Genomic DNA, 14,988 nt, shown 5'->3' on the forward strand with positions numbered 1-14,988 from the left:
TTGTCAAAATTATATCATTATTATCTTGCGAAACATTTCAATACATTTAGTTCAGTTTAAAGGGCCAAGAAATATCTATGAGTGGAAACAAGAGGTTCAAAGGTTAAATTCATCATATATGTAAAAACTGAATTCAGGTTTGACCATTTCCTCCTCAATCCCTTTTCCACCACCAATGTAAAGACCTTTAAATTATTTTAGACCAGTTAAGTGAAAAAGTTCTTGCATAGTATACAAGATAGAGAAGTTACCAACTGAACTCGGTCAATATAAAAAAGTTATCTAAAACAGAGAGGCAAATTAACACCTTTTTTTTTTTTTTTTTGAATAAAAACATTCTTAGGCAAAATAGTCCATATTTTTATTTTACTTTCCACCTTCCCTTTGCCCATACAGACAAAGAAAGGAAGATATTTTATCCATTTTTTCCAAGGTATTTCTACCTGAACATGGGCCCTGTGCAAAGCAAGCAGAATTTGGATCTGAGGGGATTATTCCAGTCTAAGAATATCTCTGCCCACAAAACAGCAAGTTATAAGGTTTATCTTTGTTATCAAATTCAAATTTTTTCAGAAAGAGGAGGTAGAATTATTAATCATTTAAAAATTCTCTTCCATAAAGAATATGTAACAAGTAGCCTATTTTAAAAGACTTAGGCAGCTCAGGAGAATCATTTGAAATATGCATCCTAGTAGCTCAAATGTATCACTGGGAGTAATGAACTTTTATCCCAGTGCAACTGTAAAAGTCAGTAAACTCAATTCTCTCGCTTGCTCTCATTAAGAGTTTAAAACACTTATCAAAAATAAAGTGATATATTCCTTTTAACAACCCTGTGAGCTTTTGTTATTCACTCTCTACTGATAAGGAAAAGTGAAGACAGAACAGTTAAATGCCTTCGCTGAGGTCACATGGCAAAATAGGGCAGGGCAGGGCAAGCTAAGCATACAGCCAAGTCCCTAATTTGTTTTATGGTCTTGCTTCCAAGAGAGCTCAAAATCATATCATTATTTGCCATAAAGATACCTGACTAATCTTCTGACTGTGTAGTCTTAAGCAAAGAAACAAGATAGGGTCTGAAAGAGACAAAGATAATAGATAATTGTCTGCCTGAAGTGACTTTTATTTGGTCCTAAAGACTTTAGTAAGACTACAAACCATGCCAAAGACAACACTTCTGTGCAAGCAGTAGGAATGGGAGGCAATTTGATTTCCAGATTACAATCAGTTAGGATTGTTCAGCCTTGGCAGAAGTACAAAGATTTTCAATGTAATACATACAAACTACCCAACTTTTACTGCTTCCTTTGTTAATATCTTTTCCACCAATAAGGCAATGATGAATGACATACCTTGAAAGAAATAGTTGGTGCAGCTAAGAAAAATGAAGTGGAAGAGAGACAGGAAAAAAGAGATAGAGCAGAGAAATGAAAGAAAGAACTGAGAACACCTACAGATGATTGACTACATATGCACAAAGATGGAAGAGAAAGGAGTCTCATTCTACATTTTGGCATTGTTGTAGAAGTTCGACTCCGTAATTTACAAATCTCTCCGGTCTTTTTACACGCCCTTTTGGTTTAGATTTTGACATTACACATCCATAACTCCATTAAGAGATGAAAGAGGTGATAAAATGACATTTGTAGTATTTCTTTAAAGGAGGAAGAAGAGAAGAAAGAAAGAAAGAGAGAGAGGGAGGGAGGGAGGAAGGAAGGAAGGAAGAAAAGAAAGAAAGAAAAGAAAGAAAGAAAGAAAAGAAGGAGGGGAGAAAGGAAGGAGAAAGGGAGGAAAGAAGGAAGTAAAGAAGGAGGAAGGACAGAGAGAATGTGTTGGAAGAATTGCTACCATTTATTGAGGGTCAACTATTTGCTACACATTCTAAGAGGCATTTTCTACATATTATTTCTAATTCTCAAATAACTCCATATTACTTCTCAATAATACTCCATGAGAAAGAGATTCTCCTTCTCTCTGTCTCTCTCTCTGTCTCTCTCTCCCTGTTGAGGAACAAAAGATCAGAAAGATCAAGTAACACCCAATTATTGCATACTTGAAAGTGGTAGAGGGAATTTGAAATCAGTTTTGTCCCACTATGCTTTTCTTTCTATACACTTAGTACTGAGCTTGTATTTAGATCAATAGTCATGATTTTAGTAGAAGGAATGAAGAATAGACTGTTAATAATAATCTGTGTAACCCACAACCAAGCCAGGTCATCTTATTTTCACTTTTAAATATCTAGCAAGGTTATCAAATTAACACTTTACCAAAATCCTAATTCAAATGCTGGACTAGAAACAGCAGTACAGTATTAAGGGTACCTGGCTTGTGGACGCATACTGCAAACAACTCTCTATCTGAGATTTCATCCATAACTTAGACAGTTCTTTTGGAGATGGTTGAAACTTAAGTCAATAAACCCTACCTGTCTGAAGAACAAAGTGCTCGTGAGCATCTGTCATTGCCCTCATTGACAACAGTTACAAGTTACCTGGTATAAAGTGGATGTCTACTACAATGCCTGGCAGAGTAGGTTCCAAAGAAAATATTCACTGAATGAAAGAATTAATGAATATAGTTCCAAAAGACCTGATAAGTGGGACTTCTGACTTCATCTGCAACCTTGCCAAACACATACTTCAAAGATGTCAAAATGCCATTCTTAATACATTTGCCAATATTGTAATAACAAGAGATCCAGAAGAAACTATGTTAGGAATAATAACTTTTCTGGAAACAGTGAAAACCAGACATACCTACCAATTCCCCTATTTTTTTATTTACTCTGATGTGTATTGGCATATTGAATTACATGCACACAGAGTGTGCTCACAGATAGTCTTGTGGAAAAATTACCTTTTCTCCTAAATTATCAAATACTTGAAAATATAGAGGTTTCCAGGTGAAGCAGGAAGATCACTGTAGAAGGAGTCAGTTGAGATGGCAGTCATTCATTGTTGAATTATCTATGTCCCCAATCAAGTCACTGTACCTACTTGTGGCCTTAGATTCCCCAGGAAAATAAAGTGTTTGTTCTAAAAGAATTCTAATTTTCCATAAGCTTTCTTCTTTCTTGAAGTATATGTTTGAAGGAGAGACTGATGTTATCCATGTTTACCTTTCTCTTTATTAGTAGAACCTCTATTTGTATTCAAATGAAAATACTACTATTTTCTTTAGCCTCTTTTGCAGATTGGGATGGTCAACTAAATCTAAGTAGTTTTGGGAAGGGACTTCCAGAAAATCTCACTTTATCACTCTACACTCTCTCTTATTTCTTGCCTGGAATGTGATTATAATGGCTGGAGCTCCAGAAGCCATATCATGATCCTGAGGGTAGGAATCTCAGCTAAGGATTGATGATAGAACCCTTGGTTCTTAACAGCTTCCTGATGTGATCATGCCAGTCCTGAACTGATGTTGAGTTTTTAGTATTGACGTTTATTAATTTTACCTTGAATGTGAACATGAGGTTCTCTGGATCAGAGACTGATTTCTTATTAATTACCTCGGAATAATTAAGTCTGTCACTCCACTTCCTCTTGCCCCAGCCCTACCTCTGGAGTGACCTGGTGAAAGCCAGGTCAAGTGTCCCATGCTAGCAGCTATACACTCCATAGATGAGGAACAGACAATAGATTTTCTTCCTTTATATCCTGGAAAAAGAAAGTCATCACTCCTCCAGAAAGGAAAGGAAAAAAATTTTGCTGATGGGATGATAATCCCTTTGAGATGGGATGGCAAGCCTCCTGAGTTCTCACTCTAACCTTTTGGAATATAAATACATCATTCCAGAGGCCAGATGAACCACTGGGTATCTTTTATGACTTCAAAGACATAAAGATGTCTCCAAGGTCTGAGTTTCATCTCTTTTAAAATGGAAATGCCTATGGAGATATTGCTCTAGTTTTCCCGACACCTTGGGTCTTAACTTAGGGACCTAGTCCAGGCTGTACCCATTTCGTTCTCTCAGATCAGAGCAATTAAGTAGAAAAATGACGACAAGTCTAATTCTCACGTTAAGTAAAGAATAAAGTGTTCCTAGGGAAAGTGACAGCAAACGTTTCCTGTCTTTATATTATATGCATGTCTGCGACTGGGGAGGCTAGAGCTTTTTACGAGACTACTGGAAACCACAGAAAACTTTTATTTCTTTACCACAGGCTACGTCTAGACTTCTACAAGAGAGAATAAACCTTTATGTGTTTAAGCCACTGTAATCACATTTCTGTTACTAACACCAAAAAACAACTCGTAGTTGACACAATGGTTGACTTTAAAATATCAAAAAATTTAGATAAAAGCTGGCTTTCAGCTTATAGGAACAGTGCTAGCAACATGTGATGCACTGAATACAGGATTGCTAAATGCATGAAGCAATAAATTAATTAATAAACAATGAGTAGAAGCCACCCAAAATAGCCCACATTACACAGCAAGTGAAGGGAAGAGCATAGGACTCAGTATGACTGTTGCCTGAATGAACACTCCTGTTTTTACTGTCCTGTTTGGATATTCCTTGCCGTTCTGGTTTTATTTCAATCCTAATCCTACACATATGCATTTTTCTTTGGAAATATTCCATCTGACCACCCCCAGTATTCACCTGACTGATTCAAGTGTCCACTTAAATATAGCTTCTGCAGGGGCAAGTTGCAAAGGTATCTTCACTTAGTTAAATTATTTTACTACTCATTACTTTAACTCCTTATTGAACTTGTTGCAGAACATCACATTAAAATTGCCTATTAAAATTGTCTATCATCACAGCCAGTTTGAAGGCTCCGTGCGGACCAAAGACATGTTTATATTACAAGTGACTGAATTCCCAGAATCTAGCACAGTGCCTGAATTCTTAGGTATTAAAAAAATCTGTTTCTCTCTCTCTCACAATGTGTTAATCATAATTTCCTAATGGTAGTCAGCAAATGGTCTGCTGTAACTTTGGAGGCATTTTTTGGCGTGCATTATTTTCTGGCCTTGAATCATTGCCGCATGGTTGTCTACTTTGCCATGTGGCAGTGGACAAAATTACACTCTGCAAAAGAGACAGGAGCAGATGATACAGCCCTAGGCTTGAGAACGGATTTTGTGCTTCAAATATGTTTCCTGATTGAAGATTGCACACCTAGGAGGTGAGAAGAGAGAGCTATTTTATAAAAGTGTCCAGCAGATGTACTGCAGTAATTCCCACTGTATTCATCATTTACCGAATTGCTCACACACCAGAGGTATAATCCAATGTAAATGATCTCATCACCCATCAATATGAGGGCTCACGAATCCAACTTGGCCTCAAGCTAAAACTTGACATTTCAAGGTTCTCAAATCCACAGTAAGTAAGCAGTATATTGATGACTTCCAAAAACGTCTCTTCTGAAACGGCCCCAGCTTTTGAGAAATGCAGGTGTTCGGAATCTAGAAATAGAAGTGGCCAGCTGCCCCCGAGGTACTTGGGGCATAGTTCCATATTTCCTACCCTTGATTTGGCCCTGAGAGGGAACATTTTGTGCAGAAGATAATGGAATTGACACCATTTGCATTCTGCTCATACAAATACTAAAGGGTGAAATTGAAAAGGTTCATTTGAAAGTATCCCTTCCTGCAGTTTCACTGGCACTGCTATATGTGGGAAATCATAAGGCATTCTCACACTGTGAAATCAGAACACAGAGAGTCAACAGATTGGCAGAGACCTTGAGAGGCCGTCTATGCATGAACCCACTCCAAATAGAGGGTTATTGAACTCGAGGCAAGTCCACTAGCCTTTCTGAGTCTGTATTTCTTGACTACGACAGGAGAGGACCAGGATAAATTGCTGTAAATCTCCCTTCCATCTTTAAAATTTTCTGATTACACAACTCTAAACAAGATTACATTCAGAATAATTTCATTTAGGGCCATTATTGATCTTCTCCCCCATTAATTCCCTGTAAATTGTGTGGCATATCGGACAAAACTTGGTTTTGTCAAATATACCTACAATCTAGTTCTTGCTCTGCCACAGCACTTCCTAGGTGTGCGGTCTTAGGCAAAACATTTATTCTCCTTAAGTTTCAGATTTTTTCACTGTAAGATGGAGACAATCATAACTTTTCCATAGGGTGAAAGATTACATTAGATGACATTAAAATGTACTTGGAGACAACTAATTTTTTAAGAGATAGTAAATCTCTTTGCCATGATTCCCTTATAATCTTGTATTTTCAAGTATCTAAAATGTATATAAAAACAACATTACAATAAATACATTTTTATTACACATTTAATTCTTTTTTTTTAGTGGATCTTGGGTTTTACCATTGTAAATTGAATTTTCTCATTTCCCTATCTATCCTCTGATTATAATTTAAAACATTAGTTTATTTTACAATGTTATTCCACAGTGTTAAGTTTATCATTCATGGCTGCAACTTAAATTACCTTAAAAGGGGGAGGGGATGTATTTACTGGAATGACATTGCAGCGGCCTGACAAAGGAAAATCTATAGGAACTTAGATTTCCAGGACCCATCGTTTTAATCTCTTTCCCTCTTTTTCTCTCTCATTCCTTTACTTCCCTGTGGCAGTGGCTTCTTACGTGCAGCTCTCTCTGCATGGCAGAGGACATGGTTGCTGGCAAATCCTGCTATATTCTTATGACCACTCAATGAGAGCAGAAATAGAATTTCTCTCTACTAGCTTCAGTATTTAAAAAAATAATGCAAGGAAATATTCTGATTGGCCTACTTTGATCACATGTTTACTCTCTGGACCAATCACAGAAGTCAGAGCTGTGATCTAATAATAGGCTCAACCTGATGTACACATCCCCTATAGCAAGTGTAGGGCAGTCTGTTACCAAAACAGGCAGGGTAAAATGTTTAGGACAAACGAAACTGACAGGTGTTCTTGCATATGCTGGGAGTGACTAATTGCAATCCCAGCTATGGACTTAAGGGAAACCCAGCTTAACTTGAATCAAATAATAGATTTACTTATAAGAATCATACTCTGCTATCTCCTTATTATAATTTGGAAATTATAATTGGGGTGAAGCATGGATGTAAAATATTTGTGTTTGCTCTTGAATACTTTTCTCTTTTTTATGTGGTGAATTGTAAAAAGACGAAGTATAGATGACTATTTTTAGAAACATGCCTAATTTCCAGGGCACGAAGAAGACCATTTTACTTCTCCAAATGTTTCCTCACTAACATTTTAATTCCTTTTAATGGATAAATTTAATAGTCTTATAGTTTTATAAGAAATAGAGAAGATCTCAGTGGAGCTGGCTCACTGAGAAACTAAAATAAAGGATAAAGGTGGAAATAATTAACTTTAGTTCTCTTGCAAAGAACAAGTTTATATAAGGGAAAGAGGAGAGTCTATATAGGGTTCCTGAAAAGGGAGTGGTGTGAGATATACAATTAGAGATATGATTAAAGATTTGAATTAGAACAGAAAAAGACTGTCTTATTAATTGGCTGAAAATAGTTCAGTCCATTAATAACCAAGGATGCACTGAGGTTTCTCAACTATTGCTCATTTTCTAATTAAACCTGAAACTATTCCTGTGAAGTATCTAGGAGCCAGCAGTAATAATCCCCATTTTGTGAATAAAGGAACACAGTGTCTGAGAGGTGAGGCAGTTTAAGTGTATAATCAAATCAGTGACACTTAAGAACAGACCCAGAAGGTGATGAGTAGACAGTGCCCTTTTCTTTGCATGTAGAAATGCCAATAAATAGGCAAATTGGCTGGAGTATGGTAGACAGAAAGTTGGATGTGAAACCAAAAAATTTAGATTTAAGTGTAGCTTTCCAACTCATAAAGACCAAAAAACTTGGGCAAGTTACTTATATTATCTACATTATCTATGAATTGGAAATAACAGTACTCACTTTATAGCATGTGGAAATGATTAAATGAGAATACATACATCTTGACACGATGGAGTGGTGATGGGGACTCATGGTTCCTCCTTTCCTTGCCAGCTCCTCCTCAATAAGGAATGCTCATCTGGATTGATCCAAACCAGGAAGTCATTTCAGGGCTCAATCTTAGCAGGTGGCACTTCTCAAGGATTGATCAGATTAATGCCCATGAATGTTGCAGCTTCTAATCAGGATCTGATCACTCTGAAGTATGGAGTCTCCCTATTGAAATAAGATGTCTATACAAAGTATCTTCTTCTAGCTATAAGAACCTTTGGGAGAGTTTAAGGAGTAATCTGGGTAAATTCTAAGTCAACTGTCTTGACTCTCTCATTTTACAGAAAAAGATAGTGAGGCCCCGAAAGGGTATGTAATATACCCAATGTAATAAATTAATGCGAAGGTTAAGATTGAATCCTCGCTCTCTTGACTCTAAGATTGGAGCCCTATCACATATCACTTGATATGTTTAAAGACAATCTTCTCCCAGGTGTAGGTAAGGAAGAGAGAGTTGAAGTTCCCTTGGCCACCCCAAAAATAAAAGCTCAGGACGGGCTGCCTGAGCCAGCTTATCTCTCCTTGGTAAAAGGTGAACTGTCAAGAAGTCTGAAATACAGTATCTACAACTCCATCCCCTGCAGGACAGACAATAGCATGGAAGAGAGGTGGAGTTGTGCCAAGAAGCCAACAGAAAGACAGCATAAATGCCAAAGAATGTAAGTCATACACGCAGACTCCCCCACATGATTCAGCCTCGCTCATTACAATTCCGCTTGTGGCTTGGGGTCAAAAGCTTTGAGTAGTAATGTTCATTTGGGTTGATTTCTCTCTTATATGCATATCTCTCCTTCAGGGCCCATGTTGAAATGGGTCAATATCAAGAATCAGATAGTCTTTGATCCTAGGGCTAATACCAACTTAAAGTCCTAAGTAGAACAAACATACATAGAAACCCCTTGTGAAATGTAAAGCACAACTTAAAACTTCACTCCTAAACCCACACCTTCCCTTACCCTCTCTCAGTTCTCTTTATAAGGAAGAAAGTGATACATTTTAATTTCCTTTAACATCTTCATACAGAGCCAAGTGCAATGTCACTGTTCAAGGAGTACTACTGGCTGGGTGGATATTCTCAGTTATAATAGCACCAGAGAGAGGAGGCTGGTGAAATCGTGTACACTTTTAATACACCAAACCACCAGATCTGATGATCTAACTTCCAAAGATTTTCCAAATGGTGACATAATGTTTTACAAAATTAATCAAAGTGATTCTTTATCTGGTAATTTCTGTTACTCTGTGTATTCCTCCATTCAGTTCATGCCACTTGGGAGGGGGATGCTTAAGCAGAAGAACACAGAATGAAACGGTAAATTATCAGCCTTTCAGTTTCAAAATATGCTCTTGAACATGGCAGAGACAAATTTTTGAAGGAAAAAACTTTTAAGCTATAGGAAACTTGGCTTTGAATAACAAGATCCAAATCCTGACAGGTCAAGGAATAAAGTCTATACAAAAACACTAGACAGAGTGATCACAGACATAAGACACTAGATATAAGTGATCAGTTTGATAATGTGTTTTCCATGAATTCGTACTAAGTGAAGACCTAGAATTGGAATTAAGATAAAGCCAAAGAGAAGAGAATTAGAACTTAGCACATGCCAAGAAAGGGACCTGTACCACATCTTTCTAATCACTTCTTTCTCAGACTAATTCCCAGGGTCAGGTATGTAATGAGAGTCCTAAATGAGTTTTATGATCCAAGAACACAAGGAACTTCTTCAACTCAACCTGGGCAAATTCCTGGGACTTGTGAAGTCTTGATAAACATCCTTTTGCCAGCATGGCATAAGGACTGACATAAGTTCCTAGCACTGCTGTAACGAAGTACCACAACTGAGCAACTTAAAATAACAGAAATATATTACCTCACAGTTCTGAAGGCTAGAAATCCAAAATCAAGGGCTTTTCTCTCTCTGAGACTCTGAGTAGAATCCTTCCTTTCCTCTTCCTAGTGTCTGGTGGTGGCCAGCAATCCTTGGTGTTCCCTGGCTTCGTAGATGTATCACTCCAACATCTGCCTCTGTAGTCACTTGGCTGTCGTCTCCCCATGTGTCTCTGTCTTCACATCATCTTCTTTTAAAGACAGAGGTAATATTAAATTAGGACCCACCCTACTGACCTCATCTTAATTTGATTACAAATCAAAGACCCTATTTCCAAAGAAGATCACTTTCGCAGGTACCAGGTTGGGGGACATCAACATGTCTTTTGTGGGGACACAATTCAGCCCAGAGACGGCCAGAGAATAAAAATTGTTGCCTGAAACATCTACACAAAAGTTCTCAGACAACCACAGAGAGCTTTTGGTAGCTCAGAGGGAAACTTGAGACCAACCAATTATTTTCATACTCCCAAAGAGTGATATGATATGGAAGTGGTGAGAGAGAGGTCTGGAACTGGAGAGGACTTATTACCAGGATAAAGTGTATGCGACTGCCTTATGTGCCCAGAGACCATTTGAGCACATGGATTTCAATAGAAGCATACAAATATTGAGGCCCACAATCAGATGGGATGATGTAAACTTAAAAGGACCTCAGGATGGGTAGAAGACTGAGAATTACAATGTCCGACTCTACTCTGCATCCATTGTTGCCTTGATGTTACTTGAGGCCTTCTGGAAAGTAGATCTTAGATGTACCCTGAAGATAAATTGGAAGGGGAAAAACTTTGAATTGACTGAAAAGCATTGAATTGAATGAATGAATTTACCTCAGATTGATTAAAATTAAATATTTTCCCACAAGATGATATGAGAGGCTCAAGAAAAAATTGTCATGTCTTTGAGGAAACAAAGAAAGTGACATTTCTTGCCAACCTTAATTTGTGATCTGAGACTTATATGTGTTGATTTATATGTGTTACCTATATAATGAAGGTGGAAAAACTCTCTGGGACATACTGGCAAAGCTACATCAATACAAAAACGGTCTTTTGTAGGACATGCTGCCAATGTAAAAATAAAGAACATATTAGACTGAAACACTGAAATGTGGAGAGCTATAATTTTGCAGGAATCTTGGAGACTCTAAAGTGTGTATCACAGAAGGAAAGACTATAATCAAACCCGGTTGCTTTTACTCTGGCAGTACCTATCATTTTTATTTTGACAAGGGAAGATCGTTTGCACTACATTGATCAGGATACAGTTTCCAAAGGCAGATTCATTGCACATGCACAGCTTGCACCCCATGAAATTATGAACACTATATAAGTGATAAAAGAAAAGATTCCATGCTTGTAAGTGGATTTGCCTAAAACATTATAGATAAAACCATAACAGGTTTGCTGATATGGAGATTAGATAATAAAAGTGATAGCTTTACATATGATAAATTTATGTTTTTCTCAGCTCTTACTAGCTGATTGATCTCCGGCGAGGTAGTTAATATTCATAAACCTTGGTGACCTAAGGTGCCAAAGGCCCATAGTAATTGTACTAACCTCACATAATTATGAGGATTAAATAAGATAACACATGTATAGCACTTAGCACAGTAACGGGCACATAATAGGCGTTCAGTAAGTGTTAGTTATTTGTATTCATTTTTTTACTCATCCAAATCAAGTATTGTCTTTAAAAGGACAAGTGAAATAAGAAATAGAGTTGCATTCTTGTCTCAGTTTTAGAATTATCTAATTATATAATCTTGGGTTTGCCAATTGAGCTTCCAGTTCTTCATATGTAGCATAACTAGATTGGCTACTGGATGGCTTATAACACCATGTCCAGGTCTGAAATTGTATAGTTTGTAGGGACAGATAGATAGTTGATGAGTTACAGTTGCCTTAGAATCATACCATTTTCTAGCTCAATAAGACTTGAACAATTATCTCATATCTAACCAAACCCAAGAAAAAGGAAGGTAAGGAAATAAGGCCCTGATCAGCCAAGTGAGCTACCAAGGATTCCTCTTTCATTCATTCATATCTTCCGCAGTCCCAGACTCACCGGATTTGATAGCATTTTAGATGTATACAGAAATATACATATTTCTAAACATAGAGTAATATCCTTCTTTGGTATTAAATGCTAAATTAGAGTTTCAAACTAATCATTTAGCTACTACTTCTAGATCTGCCAGGAGGTCACGGTTTTTCCTGCCAGCTCAAATTGAGCAAATAATGAGTGCCACTCCTGTTCCCTCATTTCCCTTTTAGACACATGGAGTGCAAGAATCCCAGTCAATATGACCTCTGAAGTCATCACTGTCTTCTTATGCATACTTTCTTTTCTGTTCCTGTTGTATCGATATGGCCATCATCACACTTCAGCTGTCCGTCCATGTCTATCATCTTCTAAGACTCAGCAACTTGAAGCCAGGGCTCATGATTTATTTACTCTTGCCCCAGGTACTTAGTATAATGCCTGGAGAATAGTAATTAATAAATATTTATAAAATAATTTAATAAATAAATGAGCAGGCAGGCCGTACCTGTGGCCTAGTGATTAAGTTCAGCACGCTCCCCTTCGGCAGGTCAGGTTAACAGGTTCGGGTCCTGGGCATGGTCCAACACCACTCATCAGTCATGCTGTGGCAGCTATCCACATACAAAATAGAGGAAGACTGGTGCAGATGTTAGCTCAGGGTGAAACTTCCTCGCCAAAAATAAAATAAAATAAATGAGCAGGTAAATTTTATTAGATTGAATCATATGAAATAGACTTTTTATAGTTCAAAAAATAGACAAAGAGGGGCCAGCCCAGTGGCCTAGTGGTTAAGTTCGGCATGCTCCACTTTGGCGGCCCAGGTTTGGTTCCCGGGCACAGACCTACACCACTTGTCAGCCATGCTGTGGCAGTCAATCACACATAAAATAGAGGAAGATTGGCCACAGATGTTAGCTCAGGGCCAATCTTCCTCAGCAAAAGAAAAAAAAATAGACAAAGATAAGAAATTTCAACCTACAGAGCAATTGCCAATTATAGACCTAATTTCTAACTCTCATTCAACTGGGGCAGATTTCAATATTGAAGAGAGTATGTTATTCAGTCTCAGCTTTTTCTCTCTCACTTAATCCCTTTCTTATTCCTACCTTAATTCTATTCCAGGATTATATCTCAATTAAGTTTTATTCTTTTATTCACTGAATCATTCATTTGAAAAATATTTATTGAGCATATTTGTAACAGGGACTACGCTAGGTGCTATGGATAAAATTTTGAACAAAACCAAATGTGGTTCATATTCTAATGGAGACTTTAGTCTACTTAGATAGACAGATATTAATCAAATAATCACAATTACATATAAAATTACAAGCTGAAAAGAAAGAAGCGTTGTTTCAGGAGAATGCATAATAAAAGAACCAATCCTACTGTGAGGGTGATTAATTATGGCCTCCCTTAGAAAGTGACTCTCAAGTTGAAAATTGAAGGATAAACTGAGTGAATTAAACTTAATGCATGCTGCAACAACACTTCTGTTTATAAAAATTGAGCCACTGAATAGTGGTCCTCCAAGTTTAGCTCCCTACAATCAAACTAGCCTTCATATATTTAAATGTTTTATAACAGATTGAAATAGAGAGAAGACAATTTGGACAGTGAAAGTAATGAGAAATGTATATGTGAGAAACTGAGAGAGAAAGTCAGTATAATTGAAGGATCTCTGAGAAGACAAGAAAGGTGTGCAGAGACCAAACTATCTGGGATCTTGCAAGCCATGTTAAGCATTTTTATTATAGTCTTAATAGTTGTGGGAAAGTATTGAATGTTTTTTAGAAAGTGAGTGTCTTTTTTTTTTTTTTTTTTTAAACTTTATTTATTTATCCCCCCAAAGCCCCAGTAGTTAGTTGTATGTCATAGCTGCACATCCTTCCAGTTGCTGTCTGTGGGACTAGGCCTCAGCATGGCCGGAGAAGTTGGTGCGCGCCCAGGATCCGAATCCGGGCCGCCAGCAGCGGAGCACGCACACTTAACCGCTAAGCCACGGGACCGGCCCGAAAGTGAGTGTCTTAACCGCATGTGCATTTTTATCATCTCACTCTGGTTGCAGCATATATGATGGTTGGAGGTAAGAAATGTGAGATTCAGTTACGTGGACTATTGCAATAGTTATTGTGAGAGATGAAGAAGCACTAACTATGATGATGGCAGTGGTGGTAATGGAGAGAACTTCTATACAGACTTGAGAAGTACTTAGGATATACATTTGACAGAAGATAATGATGGATTAATTTTGGATATCAGGATGAGAAAGAAGTCAGAGTGATGGGAAAATATTTTGAGGGAAATAAAAAATCAGCTTTGGACATGATGAGTTTGAGTTTACCTTGAGACATCTACATGGAAATGTTGAGTATGTAGTTGGGTAACCATATCAGGAGGAACTATAGCTAAGGCCTGAGTTGGAGATATATAGATATAGACATTTGTGAAAGGAATATGTGTAGGGGAGTCATTATGAAGTCGATGATGACTGAAGAATATATTGTGGATGAGGCTGCCCAAGCAGCAGGTTTAAAGAGAGAAGAGAAGAGAACCTTGAGGAATTTAACATTTGCTGATAGTCCAGAAGAGAATGAGTATGAAAGGAAAATAAATAAGAAGCATTCATAGATAAACATGAAAGAATAGAGTCTGATGCCTTAGAAGCCTAGGAAAAACTAGGTTTTCAGAAGGTAGAGTGGCCAAGTATGTCAAATTTTGCTGTGAGATCAAATAAGATGAGGACTATAAAATAACTATTGAATATGGTTAATTTAGGTCATGTGTCAGCCTAAAGAGAGCTGTTTTGATCTACCCAGTTTAGTAGATTGGATTATGGAAGGAGTAGGCTTTGAGAAAAATAGAGATTTCCAGAATAGATAATTCATTGAGGAAATTTCATTAACAAGCAGAGAAGAGAGAAAAAGGGTAGAATTTGAAGAGCTGTATGGAGAAAATAAAGTGTTTTTTGATAAAATAAATCTTGTTTAAAGAGATGATTGACTGACCCATCAATCGATCTTAAGTATGGAATTTTATTAACAATCCAATTGAAAAGGAGAAAGAGGACAG

General features: G+C 37.3%; 1 long non-coding RNA gene across 1 annotated transcript in view; it reads right to left on the reverse strand.

The window, feature by feature from the left end:
* The window catches only part of LOC147914447 (uncharacterized), a 34,972-nt gene extending 22,397 nt beyond the window's left edge, over window positions 1-12,575 (reverse strand). The window contains exons 1-3 of the long non-coding RNA XR_015555327.1: window positions 12,422-12,575; window positions 9,851-10,058; window positions 7,925-8,141 (exon numbers count right to left, since the gene is read on the reverse strand). This is a non-coding gene — a long non-coding RNA (uncharacterized LOC147914447). The remainder of the gene's footprint in view (window positions 1-7,924; window positions 8,142-9,850; window positions 10,059-12,421) is intronic.
* Between the last annotated feature and the right edge of the window lie 2,413 nt (window positions 12,576-14,988).

Source organism: Ceratotherium simum, chromosome 20 (assembly GCF_057802395.1).
Source record: "Ceratotherium simum simum isolate JZ-2026a chromosome 20, ASM5780239v1, whole genome shotgun sequence".
In the NCBI taxonomy this organism is placed as follows: Eukaryota; Metazoa; Chordata; class Mammalia; order Perissodactyla; family Rhinocerotidae; genus Ceratotherium; species Ceratotherium simum.